This window comes from Dendrobates tinctorius, unplaced genomic scaffold, assembly GCF_039654945.1.
Source record: "Dendrobates tinctorius isolate UK_male_01 unplaced genomic scaffold, ASM3965494v1 ptg000203l, whole genome shotgun sequence".
NCBI classification, from domain to species: Eukaryota; Metazoa; Chordata; class Amphibia; order Anura; family Dendrobatidae; genus Dendrobates; species Dendrobates tinctorius.
In genome coordinates, this window is record NW_027361870.1 from 14,958,903 (window position 1) to 14,973,642 (window position 14,740).

Below are 14,740 nucleotides of genomic sequence, written 5' to 3' on the forward strand. Positions count from 1 at the left end.
CGCTGGTTTTTGTTCATTCTGCGTCCCAAAAATCGGAATAAAAAGCGATCAAAAAATTTCACGTGCCCGAAAATGGTACCAATAAAAACGTCAACTCGTCCCGCAAAAAATAAGACCTCACATGACTCGGTGGGTCAAAATAAGGAAAAATTATAGCTCTCAAAATGTGGTGATGCAAAAACTATTTTTACAATAAAAAGCGTCTTTTAGCGTGCGACAGCCGCCAAACATAAAAACCGCCATAAATAGTAAATCAAACCCCCCGTTATCACCCCCTTAGTTAGGGAAAAATAATAAAATAAAAAAAATGTATTTATTTCCATTTTTCCATTAGGGTTAGGGCTAGGGTTAGGGCTAGGGGTGTGTTGGGGTAGGGTTAGGGCTAGGGTTAGGGCTAGGGTTAGGGTTAGGGTTAGGGGCGTGTTGGGGTTCGGGTTGGAGTTAGAATTGGGGGTTTCCACTGTTTGGGCACATCAGGGGCTCTCCAAATGCAACATGGCGTCTGATCTCAATTCCAGCCAATTCTGAGTTGAAAAAGTCAAATGGTGCTCCTTCCCTTCCAAGCTCTGCTATGCGCCCAAACAGTGTTTTACCCCCACATGTAGGGTAGCAGCCTACTCAGGACAAATTGCAAAACAATTTTTGGGGTCCAATTTCTCCTGTTACCCTTAGGAAAATAAAAAATTGGGGGCAAAAATATCATTTTTGTGGAAAAAAAATGATTTTTTTATTTTCACATCCGAGTGTTATAAACTTCTGTGAAGCACTTGGGGGTTCAAAGTGCTCACCACACATCTAGATAAGCTCCGTGGGGGGTCTAGTGTCCAAAATGGGGTCACTTGTGGGGAGTTTCAATAGTTTAGGTACATCAGGGGCTCTCCAAACGCACATGACACCCGCAGACCATTCCATCAAAGTCTGCATTCCAAAACGTCACTGCTTCCCTTCCGAGCCCCGACGTGTGTCCATACAGTAGTTTTCTCCCACATATGGGGTGTCAGCGTACTCAGGACAAATTGGACAACAACTTTTGGGGTCCAATTTCTCCTGGTACCCTTGGGAAAATAAAAAAATGGTGACTAAAAGATCATGTTTGTGGAAAAAATACGAATTTTTTATTTTCACGCCCGGGCGTTGTAAACTTCTGTGAAGCACTGGGGGGTCAAAGTGCTCACCTCACATATAGATAAGTTCCTTAGGGGGTCTAGTTTACAAAATGGTGTCATTTGTGGGGGGTTTCCACTGTTTAGGTACATTAGGGGCTCTCCAAAGGCAACATGACACCCGCAGACCATTCCATCAAAGTCTGCATTCCAAAACGTCACTACTTCCCTTCCGAGCCCCGACGTGTGCCCATACAGTAGTTTTCTCCCACATATGGGGTAGCAGCGTACTCAGGACAAATTGGACAACAACTTTTGGGGTCCAATTTCTCCTGGTACCCTTGGGAAAATAAAAAAATGGTGACTAAAAGATCATGTTTGTGGAAAAAATACGAATTTTTTATTTTCACGCCCGGGCGTTGTAAACTTCTGTGAAGCACTGGGGGGTCAAAGTGCTCACCACACATCTAGATAAGTTCCTTGGGGGGTCTAGTTTACAAAATGGTGTCATTTGTGGGGGGTTTCCACTGTTTAGGTACATTAGGGGCTCTCCAAAGGCAACATGACACCCGCAGACCATTCCATCAAAGTCTGCATTCCAAAACGTCACTACTTCCCTTCCGAGCCCCGACGTGTGCCCATACAGTAGTTTTCTCCCACATATGGGGTATCAGCATACTCAGGACAAATTGGACAACAACTTTTGGGGTCCAATTTCTCCTGGTACCCTTGGGAAAATAAAAAAATGGTGACTAAAAGATCATGTTTGTGGAAAAAATACGAATTTTTTATTTTCACGCCCGGGCGTTGTAAACTTCTGTGAAGCACTGGGGGGGTCAAAGTGCTCACCACACATCTAGATAAGTTCCTTAGGGGGTCTAGTTTCCAAAATGGTGTCATTTGTGGGGGGTTTCCACTGTTTTGGTACATCAGGGGTTTTCCAAACGCGACATGGTGTCCGATCTCAATTCCAGCCAAAAACGTCAAATGGCGCTGCTTCCCTTCCGAGCTCTGCCATGCGCCCAAATAGTGGTTTACCCCCACATGTGGGGTATCAGCGTACTCAGGACAAATTGCACAATAACTTTTAGGGTCCTGCTACCCTTGGGAAAATAAAAATTGGGGTGAAAAGATCATTTTTGTGGAAAAAATATGATTTTTTAATTGTACCGCTGTACGTTATAAACTTCTGTAAAGCCCTTGTGGGTTCAAAGTTCTCACCACATATCTATATAAGTTCCTTGGGGGGTCTAGTTTCCAAAATGGGGTCACTTGTAGGGGGTTTCCACTGTTTAGGTACATCAGGGACTCTCCAAACGTGACATGGCGTCCAATCTGAATTCCAGCCAATTTTGCATTGAAAAAGTCAAACGGCGCTCCTTCCATTCTGAGCTCTGCCATGCGCCGAAACAGTCGTTCCCCCCCACATATCAGGTATCTGCGTACTCAGGACAAATTGCACAATAACTTTTGCAGTTCAATTTCTCCTGTTACCCTTGGTAAAATAAAAAAAATTGAACCTGAAGTATTTTTTTTATGAAAAAAAGTTAGATGTTCATTTTTTTTTAAATATTCAAAAAAATTCCTGTGACGCACCTAAAGGGTTAATAAACTTCTTGAATGTGGTTTTGAGCACCTTAAGGGGTGCAGTTTTTAGAATGGTGTCACTTTTGGGTATTTTCTATCATATAGACCCCTCAAAGTGGCTTCAAATGTGATGTGGTCCTAAAAATAAAATGGTGTTGTAAAAATGAGAAATCGCTGGTCAACTTTTAACCCTTATAACTTCCTAACAAAAAAAAATTTTGGTTCCAAAATTGTGCTGATGTAAAGTAAACATGTGGGAAATGTTAGTTATCAAGTTTTTTGTGTGCCGTATCTCTGTGATTTAAGGGCATAAAAATTCAAAGTTGGAAAATTGCGAAATTTTCAAAATTTTCGCCAAATTTCCGTTTTTCTCACAAATAAACGCAAGTTATTTGAACGAAATGTTACCACAAACATGAAGTACAATATGTCACGAGAAAACAATGTCAGAATCACCGGTATCCATGAAAGCGTTCGAGAGTTATGACCTCATAAAGGTACAGAGGTCAGAATTGTAAAAATTGGCCCGGTCATGAACGTGCAAACCACCCTTGGGGGTGAAGGGGTTAAATCACAGAGATACGGCACACAAAAAACTTGATAAGTAACATTTCCCACATGTTTACTTTACATCAGCACAATTTTGGAACCAAAATTTTTTTTTGTTAGGAAGTTATAAGGGTTAAAAGTTGACCAGCGATTTCTCATTTTTACAACACCATTTTATTTTTAGGACCACATCACATTTGAAGCCACTTTGAGGGGTCTATATGATAGAAAATACCCAAAAGTGACACCATTCTAAAAACAGCACCCCTTAAGGTGCTCAAAACCACATTCAAGAAGTTTATTAACCCATTAGGTGCGTCACAGGAATTTTTTCGAATATTTAAAAAGAAATGAACATCTAACTTTTTTTCACAAAAAAAATACTTCAGGTTCAATTTTTTTTATTTTACCAAGGGTAACAGGAGAAATTGGACTGCAAAAGTTATTGTGCAATTTGTCCTGAGTACACTGATACCTGATATGTGGGGGGAACGACTGTTTCGGCGCATGGCAGAGCTCAGAATGGAAGGAGCGCCGTTTGACTTTTTCAATGCAAAATTGGCTAGAATTCAGATTGGACGCCATGTCACGTTTGGAGAGTCCCTGATGTACCTAAACAGTGGAAACCCCCTACAAGTGACCCCATTTTGGAAACTAGACCCCCCAAGGAACTTATCTAGATATGTGGTGAGAACTTTGAACCCACAAGGGCTTTACAGAAGTTTAGAACATAAAGCCATACAATTAAAAAATCATATTTTTTCCACAAAAATGATCTTTTCACCCTCAATTCTTATTTTTCCAAGGGTAACAGGACCGTAAAAGTTATTGTGCAATTTGTTCTGAGTACGCTGATACCCCACATGTGGGGGTAAACCACTATTTGGGCGCATGGCAGAGCTCGGAAGGGAAGCAGCGCCATTTGACGTTTTTGGCTGGAATTGAGATCGGACACCATGTCGCATTTGGAAAACTCCTGATGTACCAAAACAGTGGAAACCCCCCCCAAATGACACCATTTTGGAAACTAGACCCCCTAAGGAACTTATCTAGATGTGTGGTGAGCACTTTGACCCCCCCAGTGCTTCACAGAAGTTTATAATGCCCGGGCGTGAAAATAAATAATTCGTATTTTTTCCACATACATGATCTTTTAGTCACCATTTTTTTTATTTTCCCAAGGGTACCAGGAGAAATTGGACCCCAAAAGTTGTTGTCCAATTTGTCCTGAGTATGCTGATACCCCATATGTGGGAGAAAACTACTGTATGGGCACACGTCGGGGCTCGGAAGGGAAGTAGTGACGTTTTGGAATGCAGACTTTGATGGAATGGTCTGCGGGTGTCATGTTGCCTTTGGAGAGCCCCTAATGTACCTAAACAGTGGAAACCCCCCACAAATGACACCATTTTGTAAACTAGACCCCCCCAAGGAACTTATCTAGATGTGTGGTGAGCACTTTGAACCCCCCAGTGCTTCACAGAAATTTATAACGCCCGGGCGTGAAAATAAAAAAATTGTATTTTTTCCAGAAACATGATCAATTAGTCCCCAATTTTTTCATTTTCCCAAGGGTAACAGGAGAAATTGGACCCCCAAAAGTTGTTGTCCAATTTGGCCTGAGTACGCTGACACCCCATATGTGGGAGAAAACTACTGTATGGACACACGTCGGGGCTCGGAAGGGAAGCAGTGACGTTTTGGAATGCAGACTTTGATGGAATGGTCTGCGGGTGTCATGTGCGTTTGGAGAGCCCCTGATGTACCTAAACTATTGAAACTCCCCACAAGTGACCCCATTTTGGACACTAGACCCCCCATGGAACTTATCTAGATGTGTGGTGAGCACTTTGAACCCCCAAGTGCTTCACAGAAGTTTATAACACTTGGACGTGAAAATAAAAAAATCATTTTTTTCCACAAAAATGATATTTTTGCCCCCCAATTTTTTATTTTCCTAAGGGTAACAGGAGAAATTGGACCCCAAAAATTGTTTTGCAATTTGTCCTGAGTAGGCTGATACCCTACATGTGGGGGTAAAACACTGTTTGGGCGCATGGCAGAGCTTGGAAGGGAAGGAGCACCATTTGACTTTTTCAACTCAGAATTGGCTGGAATTGAGATCAGACGTCATGTTGCATTTGGAGAGCCCCTGATGTGCCCAAACAGTGGAAACCCCCAATTATAACTCCAACCCTAACCCCAACACACCCCTAACCCTAGCCCTATCCTTAGCCCTAACCCTAGCCCTAACCCTGTGTGCACACGCTGCGGATTTTGCTGCGGTTCCGCAGCGGTTTTGGCTGCTGCGGACCCGCAGCAGTTTCTGCTGCGGTGTACAGTACCATGATTCCCTATGGTGTGTATGCAGTGTAGATGGTGCGGAATTTTCCGCGCGGATTATCTGCGGTTTTCAATCCGCAGAAAGAATTGACATGTCAATTCTTTCTGCGGATTCTCCTGCGGTTTGCCATCTCCTCTATTGAGGAGATGAAAAACCGCAGGACAAAACCGCAGAGCAATCCGCAGGTAAAACCGCAGGTCTTTTGACCTGCGGTTTCACCTGCGGATTTTACAAAATCCGCGCGGATGAATCCGCACCTAATCCGCAGCGTGTGCACACAGCCTTACCCTAACGGGAAAATGGAGATAAATACTTTTTTTTTAGTTTTAGGCTGTGTGCACACGCTGCGGAAAAGGTGCGGATTCATCCGCGCGGATTTTGTACAATCCGCAGGTGAAACCGCAGGTCAAAAGACCTGCGGTTTTACCTGCGGATTGCTCTGCGGTTTTGCCCTGCGGTTTTTCATCTCCTCAATGGAGGAGATGGCAAACCGCAGGAGAATCCGCAGAAAGAATTGACATGTCAATTCTTTCTGCGGATTGAAAACCGCAGATAATCCGCGCGGAAAATTCCGCACCGTCTGCACTGCGGTTTTTGATTCCCATAGGGAATCATTGTACTGTACATTCTGCTGCGGGTCCGCAGCGGCCAAAACCGCTGCGGGACCGCAGCAAAATCCGCAGCGTGTGCACACAGCCTTATTATTTTTCCCTAACTAAGGGGGTGATAATGGGGGGTTTGACTTACTATTTATGGCGGTTTTTATGTTTGGCGGCTGTCACACGCTAAAAGACGCTTTTTATTGTAAAATAGTTTTTGCATCACCACATTTTGAGAGCTATAATTTTTCCGTATTTTGACCCACTGAGTCATGTGAGGTCTTATTTTTTGCGGGACGAGTTGACGTTTTTATTGGTACCATTTTCGGGCACGTGACATTTTTTGATCGCTTTTTATTCCTATTTTTGGGACGCAGAATGAACAAAAACTAGCGTTTCATGAATTTCTTTTGGGGGGGTGCGTTTACACCGTTCCGCGTGCGGTAAAATTGATAAAGCGGTTTTGTTCTTCGGGTCAGTACGGTTACAGCGATACCTCATTTAGGTCGTTTTTTTATGTTTTTGTCGGTTTTATGCAATGAAAACTATTTTATATAAAAAATAATTATTTTTGCATCGCTTTATTCTGTGAGCTATAACTTTTTTATTTTTTCGCTGATGATGCTGTGTGGCGGCTCGTTTTTTGCGGGACAAGATGGCGTTTTCAGCGGTACCATGGATATTTATATGCGTCTTTTTGATCGCGCGTTATTACACTTTTTGTTTGGCGGTATGATAATAAATCATTATTTTTTGCTTCGTTTTTTATTTTTATTTTTTAAGGGGTTCGCTAAAGGGTTAACTAATGGGACAGTTTTATAGGGCGGGTCATTACGGAAGCGGCGTTACCTAATATGTGTACTTTTATTGTTTTTTTTTATTATTTCCAAAAAATGGATTTATTGAGGGAATTTTTTTTTTTCTAATTTATTTGGCGATTTTTTTAAATTTATTTTTACATTTTTTTTTTACTTTATTACATAGTCCCAGGTGGGACATCACTGTCCTGTGACAGATCACTGTGACAGATCAGCAATCTGTCACAGGCATTGAAGAAGACTTCCTCTTGCCTGCGCTTTGCAGGCACTGAGGAAGCCAGCTTCCTCATGTCCCCGTCGCCATCTTGGATTCGGGGGCCTGGATGATAGGAGCCCCCCGCAGCAGCGCTGCACATTGCGCTGCCGTGGGGGGCTCAGGGAAGCACGGCGGGAGCCCCCTCCCTGCCGATGCTTCCCTTTAACTCCCGGTACACCGCGATCATGTTTGATCGCGGTGTGCAAGGGGTTAACGTGTCGGGGGCGGTCCGTGACCTCCCCTGACACATAGTGCCGGGTGTCAGCTGTGATAATCAGCTGACACCCGGCCGCGATCAGCGGCGCTCACCACGTGGGTGCCGCTGATCGCGGTAGACGTACTATCCCGTCCATGGTCATACGGGCCCGGGAACCGTGGACGGGATAGTACGTTGGATGTCAGGAAGGGGTTAATGACAAAAAACATGATAATTTTATTTATTATTTCTAAATAAAATTAAGTGAGAGGTGAATAAAATCATGAACAACGATGACAAAAGACCATAGTAGCGCACACGTATCCTGGGGACAAATGGCTGAGAGAACAATCAGTGCAATGAATCTCATGAAGCCTACCTAGGGCAGGCGAGAGAATCGACAGTACAGATGATGCATATGATAATGACAAGCTAAAGTTGTCCAAGCAGCTGCCATAAATGTAAGCCCAACACATTGCTCCGACATTGTGCCAAAAAAAAAAAGAAAAATCATAAAACTCCTGGTTACGTATTGCTACAAAAGTGCTGAATTCACCTGCTGCAAGTAGAAGATCTGTGCAAGAGATTTCAGGAATCTGTTCACTTTGCTGGGAGAGTAAAACTTTTGTTCACAGGAAACAATGCAGTGTGTGAACGCGGCCATACACAATGACATAGCAAAAAAAATAAATAATAATAATAGGCGTGCTTCTATAAGATGCGGATTTAACCCTTTACAGAGCACAGATGAAACCTGTAGCATTTCCGCACAGTTTGATGCAGAGACCGGACCCTGGATTTCTGCAGCTGATTTGCAGTTTATTATGCCGCGTATTAGAAAAAATTATATAATGTTTTAAATATATTATACTATACATACACACACCTGACGTGCGTTTACGTCACTGCAATCTCCACTAGGAGAATCCGACGCACCACAGCTCAGCTGTACAGTGAGGAATGCATCCTCAGAGGTTGGAGTACTACAAGTAGCAGCAGCCCCTGCAGGCTGTGTCCTCAGGGCAGTGAGTAGATAGCACCATAATGACGGGTGGTCGCTTCTACCCTTCAATAACGGCTCTGGGCAAAACACAGACGGTAATGATCCGGCCATAAATATGCCGCGGCCCAAAAAACCTTTCAATGCGAACCCGCGAGAGCTCCCGGCCCCGAGTGTCGCCATAGCGCCTCAGGCTCTTACCTCTCCCCGCTCAGCGCCAGACAGTTCCGCAGCACCGGAAACGGAGACTCGGTACCCCGGCAAAACAATTCACCTCAGTAAGTCCCGCCCCCTGTACATACTGATAGGTGAATGGTGAGCGCGCAGCAGCCAATCACATCGCAGATATCAGCCGCACCCAAGAAGGGGACGGGTGAGAGAAGAATCGTGATTGGCTGGTAAGGTGGTGAGCGTGAAAAGAGGAGGAGAGCGGGCGGCGGCGCTGTTCTGCGGCTCAGAGGGAAACTTGTAGGAGACGGAGGAGACTAGAGTGAAAGTTCAGCAAGCAGATCGGTGACCGTCGACCGAGGAGGGACCAGCGCGACCCTCAGCAGTGAGATCCGCTCCTCACCCGCCTCCATCAGGACCTTGTTTTTTTTTTTACTGAGTGGAAATCACGTGTTAAAGAGTTTTTAACCCTTCCTCAGCCAGTCCTTTTGGCCACTTAACCCTTTCAGTACACTACCTTTGTTTTTGACGGTGTTTCCCAGGTCGTGGCCATTTAACCCCTTCGTGACGGAGCCATTTTGCAGGGGGGTTTTTGTTAGGAAGTTTTAAGGGTTAAAAGTTGACCAGCGATTTCTCATTTTTACAACAAAATTTTCAAAACCATTTTTTAGGGACGACCTCACATTTGAAGTCACTATGAGGGGTTTACATGACAGAAAATACCCAAAACTGACACCATTCTAAAAACTGCACCCCTGACAGTACTCAAAGGAGGCAGCACCATTTGACTTTTTCAATGGAAAATTGGCTGGAAATAATGGTGGCGCCATGTTGTGTTTGGAGACACCCTGATGTGTCTAAATAGTGGAAACCCCTCAATTCTAGCTCCAACCCTAACCCCAACACACCCCCTACCCTAATCCCAACCCTAATTCTAACCATAACCCTAATGGAAAAATGAAAATAAATATATTTTCTTTATTTCATTATTTTTTCCTACCTATGGGGGTGATAAAGGTGGGGGTATTTACTAATTTTTTAATTTTGATCACTGTGATAGGATCTATAACGGTGACCAAAATGAACCAATAGGAAAAATCTTCCTATTGTTGCCGGGTACCGGCCGGCAGATCTCGGTGAGCGCACTGCGCATGCGCCTGCCATTTTCTTCCCCGAAGTAGATGGCGCCCATGGAGGGGATGCGCGTGGGCCGAAGACCACCAGGAGTTACCGGAGGGGGATCGGGGACCCTATTTCTCTCTCTGATGTGCGATCACATCAGAGGAGAGAGAAATTAAATGGCACATCCTACTTTTTTTTTGCAGCCGCCATTATACGGTTAATAACGGCTATTGCAAAAACGGGGTCAGTAAAAACTGACCGGAATGATGTTCTCTGGGGTCTCGGCTACCCCTGGCAGCCGAGACCCCGGAGAAAATCCAACTCTGGGGGCGCTATACACTTTCTCCACAGCGCCGTTAACAGCGCTGTGGTTTAAAGGGAATCTGTCCCCCCTTTTTTGAGATATCATATAATGATATCATTCAATTGTGTGTCACATAAGGATTCTCTTAGTACTTTTGCTTCCCCCTGACCCCGCACCTTTCATGCATAAATACCTTTTTTATATCGGTTCAGATGTATGTAAACTGCCGCTGTCCGGTCCGCTGGGCGGGGATTATTCACCTGCTCCCCCCCCCCCTCCCTGTCTTGCTATATGCATTTCTTCTTGTGTAGAGCAAGACAGGGGAGGAGTTGAATAAGCCCCGCCCAGCGGACCGGACAGCGGCAGTTTACATACATCTGAACCGATATAAAAAAGGTATTTATGCATGAAATGTGCGGGGTCAGGGGGAAGCAAAAGTACTAAGAGAATCCTTATGTGACACAGAATTGAATGATATCATTATATGATATCTCAAAAAAGGGGTGACAGATTCCCTTTAAGCACCCTTAACTACCACCGTTAAAAGCCAAGCTTTGTAAGAATTCTTCACTGACACCATAGCTGCCACTTCACCATGCTTTACACGAACTCCTGTCTGACCCTATAGCTGGCACGCCAGGACTCTGACTGAGCTGTCCTGGACTCTCCTCAGCTCCTTCCTTCACCCAGCATGGTTGGAAAAGCCCAACAATATCACCAACGTGAGTGAGCACAACTGACACACCTTTATTGAGTAAACACACCTGTTAGTGATTCCCATGCAATTACACTAACCACCACCGGGGGCAAAACTATCTCTAAAAACACCAGTGCAATGACCATACTGGCCTCCGGGGCAAAACTATTTCTAAGCACACCAGTGCAATGACCATACTGGCCACCGGGGGCAAAACTATCTCTAAGCACAAAGCTTAGAGAGAGGTAAAAAAAAGGTTACCACCAGTGCTCTTATCTGACATGATCCCGCATGGATCATTACAGATATCTTCCGGGATATGCTTTCCACCTCGGTAGTCGTGTATCTGGATGATCTCCTCATCTGCTCTCCAGATATTGACTCCAACCAGAGAGATCATAGAATCGTAGAGTTGGAAGGGAACTCCTGGGCCATCTGGTCCAACCCCCTGCTCAAAGCAGGATTCGCTAAATCATCCCAGTCAGATGTCTGTCCAGCCTATGTTTGAAGACTTCCATTGAAGGAGAACTCACCACTTCTCGTGGCAACTTGTTCCACTCATTGATCACTCTAACTGTCAAAAAGTTTTTTCTAATATCTAATCTGTGTCTCCTCCCATTCAGTTTCATCCCATTGCTTCTAGTCTTTCCTTGTGCAAATGAGAATAAAGTTGATCCTTCTACAATGTGACAGCCCTTTAGATATTTGTAGACAGCTATTAAGTCTCCTCTCAGTCTTCTCTTTTGCAAACTAAACAATCCCAAATCCTGCAACCTTTCCTCATAAGACAGGGTTTGCAGACCGGTCACCATTCTGGTTGCTCTTTTCTGAACTTGCTCCAGTTTGTTGATGTCTTTTTTAAAATGTGGTGCCCAAAACTGGACACAATATTCCAGATGAGGTCTGACCAAAGAGGAGTAGAGGGCAATAATGACTTCACGTGATCTAGACTGTATGCTTCTGTTAATACATCCTAGAATTGCATTTGCCTTTTTTGCTGCTACATCACACTGTTGACTCATATTCAGTCTGTGATCTATTAGTATACCCAAGTCTTTTTCACATGTGCTGTTGCTTAGCCCTATTCCTCCCATTCTGTATATGCTTTTTTCATTTTTATTGCCCAGATGTAGTACTTTGCATTTTTCCCTGTTAAAAACCATTCTGTTAGTTGCTGCCCACTTCTCCAGTTTATTTATATATTTTTGAATCCTCTCTCTCTTCTCTAGTATTAGCTATCCCTCCTAGCTTTGTGTCATCAGCAAATTTAATCAGTTTACCCACAATTCCTTCATCTAAATCGTTGATAAAGATGTTGAACAATACAGGGCCCAGGACAGAGCCCTGTGGTACCCCACTTGAGACATTCTTCCAACTGGATGTGCAGCCATTTACGACCACTCTTTGGGTCCGATCACTAAGCCAGTTATGAATCCACCTAACAGTTGCCTTGTCCATTCCATACTTAGTCATTTTTTCAATATGGATTGTATGAGATACTTTGTCAAATGCTTTGCTGAAGTCAAGATATACTATATCTACAGCATTTCCTTGATCCACCCAATCAGTGATTCTGTCATAGAAGGAAATTAAGTTAGTCTGACATGACTTATTAGTTAGAAACCCATGCTGACTCTGTTTAATCACTTCATTCTTATCCAGGTACTGACATACATGCTGTTTAATAATTTGTTCAAAGATCTTTCCTGGTATAGAAGTCAGACTCATCGGCCTATAGTTGCCTGGGTCCACCTTCTTCCCCTTTTTGAAGATAGGAACAACATTTGCTCTTCTCCAGTCTTCTGGGACTTCTCCTGGTCTCCAAGAATTTTCAAAGATTATGGAGAGGGGTTCAAAAATTGCAAAGTTTTCGACCTCCTGCGGGTAAACTCCCTCTATGCCAAGTTGGAGAAGTGTGTGTTTGAGCAGGAGTCCTTACCTTTCCTGGGCTATATCATCTCCGCCCAGGGTTTGGCCATGGATCCTGCCAAGCTACAGGCGGTGATGGATTGGCAGGAACTCCATTCTTTCAAAGCAGTGCAGCACTTTATGGGGTTCATAAATTACTATCGCCAATTCATCCCCCACTTCTTGACTTTGGTAGCCCTCACCAAGAAGGGTGCAAATCCCAAGTTGTGGTCGGTGCAGGTCTCCGAGGCTTTCTCCTCCATTAAGTCCCATTTCGCTAGTGCTCCCATTCTACATCACCCCGATGTAGATAAGCCCTTCATAGCATACTGGAGGTGGATGCCTCTTCTGTCAGTGCTATAGCGGTCCTTTTTCAGAAGGATACGCAAGGTCGGAAGCAGCCATGCTTATTTTTCTCTAAGACCTTCACCCCGGCAGAGAGGAATTATTCCATCGGGGACAGGGAGTTGCTAGCGATGAAGTTGGCCTTTTCTGAGTGGAGACACCTTCTGGAGGGGGCTCGCCACCCTTACCAGGTGTTCACCGACCACAAGAACTTGGTGTATTTGCAAACGGCCCAGTGGATGAACTCTTGCCAGGACAGATGGTCCTTGTTCTTCTCCTGGTTTCACTTTACCCTACATTTTCTCTCCAGGGAGAAGAACGTCCACGCCGGTGCTCTTTCGCGCTTCGTGGTGTCATCGTGGTGCGTCTCTTGCACCCAGAATAACTCTCCTTGGCAGTGGCCTGCTGGACTACTTTACCCCCTGCCGGTAGCAAAAAGGCCCTGGGAGATGGTCGGTATGGACTTTGTGGTGGGACTGCCCAAGTCCAGGGGAAGCACCGTCATTTGGGTTGTCACCGACCATTTCTCCAAGACGGAGCACCTGATACCACTCTCTCGGTTACCTTCTGTACGGGGCCTGGTAGCGCTGTTCATTAAGCACGTTTTCCACCTGCACGGTATGCCGGACAAGATTGCCAGCGATTGGGGTTGTCAGTTTGTGTGACGGTTCTGGAGAGAGCTCTGTATCCTGCTCAGCATTGAGCTAAACCTCTCCTCGGCCTATCATCCTGAGACAAACAGGTTGGTAGTGTTAAGGCTGGAGGAACGCACCAGATTATAAAATAGTAGTGCGTTCGCAGCCCAGGGTCCACCGTGCAGAGGTGGTACACTGCTGTTAGGTAATGGCGGAAGGGAAGAGCGGCGTGAAAACAGTCACACGTGGGTTACGTCACCCAGTGTGAACAGGAGCGGATTTTGTTACTTCACAGAACTGCACAGCCGCTTGAAAGTGTATGCCGGAGCTTGTTTAGCTCACAGAGCCCGGCCACAGAGCTCACAACAAATAGCCACAGAACTCCACCCCAAGGCACGGGGTTAGAGTCCTTCTAGGCCACTGAGCGTGCGGCGTCGCTGCCACAAACGCTGCTATAGACGCTGGCTAAGGAGTGCAGAGCACTTGCTCTGAGGTGTGCCGAGTCACTGATAGTGACTAATATCTGACTCAACTCTGTCCTACTTACACCTAAGCCTGGGCGCTAGCAGGCTAGGCTGCACAACACATGCGTACCAAGGGTAGGGGTTTCATAATGAGTCAGTCACCAGAGACATTCATATGTGCATCCATCACTCACCTCACTCCATATAGTCGGAAAATACTGGCTATCCTAGCACATGGCCGAGCGGCATTGCGAACCTTTTATAGCCGCGAGCGTCCGGCACCTTCCTGGCTTCTCGGATGGGCCAATCCGAACACGAGCAGGACCTGAGCACGTGACCTTCGATCTCCAATGGGAGATCACACCACGGGCATGCTCAGTGGGCCCGACATGAGGACTTAGTCCCTGGAGAATCTCGCTGCTGAGCAGCATGATTGCCATAGCTGTGCCAGAGGTGAGAGCAGCAAGCAAACCCACGGAGCTGGTCTGGGCAGAGTGCCGGGACAGACGAGTTTGCTGAGCAAGCTCCTTTGCGGCTGGAGAGGAATGGTAGACCGCCGGAAGTAAGGCTCAGGATTCTTGCTGTGCAGCGACAGAAATCCAACGCCTAACAGGTACTTTAGAGAGGGCCAACCAGACCCTGGTC

The 14,740-nt window shown here is 45.3% G+C and overlaps 1 protein-coding gene across 2 annotated transcripts in view; it reads right to left on the reverse strand.

Annotated features, from left to right (window-relative positions):
- The window catches only part of BTBD3 (BTB domain containing 3), a 63,162-nt gene extending 48,769 nt beyond the window's left edge, over positions 1 to 14,393 (reverse strand). Inside the window, exon 1 of one of the 2 annotated variants that reach the window (XM_073553828.1) lies at positions 14,290 to 14,393. The gene's annotated coding sequence lies outside the window, so the exon portion shown is untranslated. Of the gene's footprint in view, positions 1 to 8,653; positions 8,968 to 14,289 lie in introns of those variants that run through there. The other variant, XM_073553827.1, reaches the window with a different exon arrangement.
- Between the last annotated feature and the right edge of the window lie 347 nt (positions 14,394 to 14,740).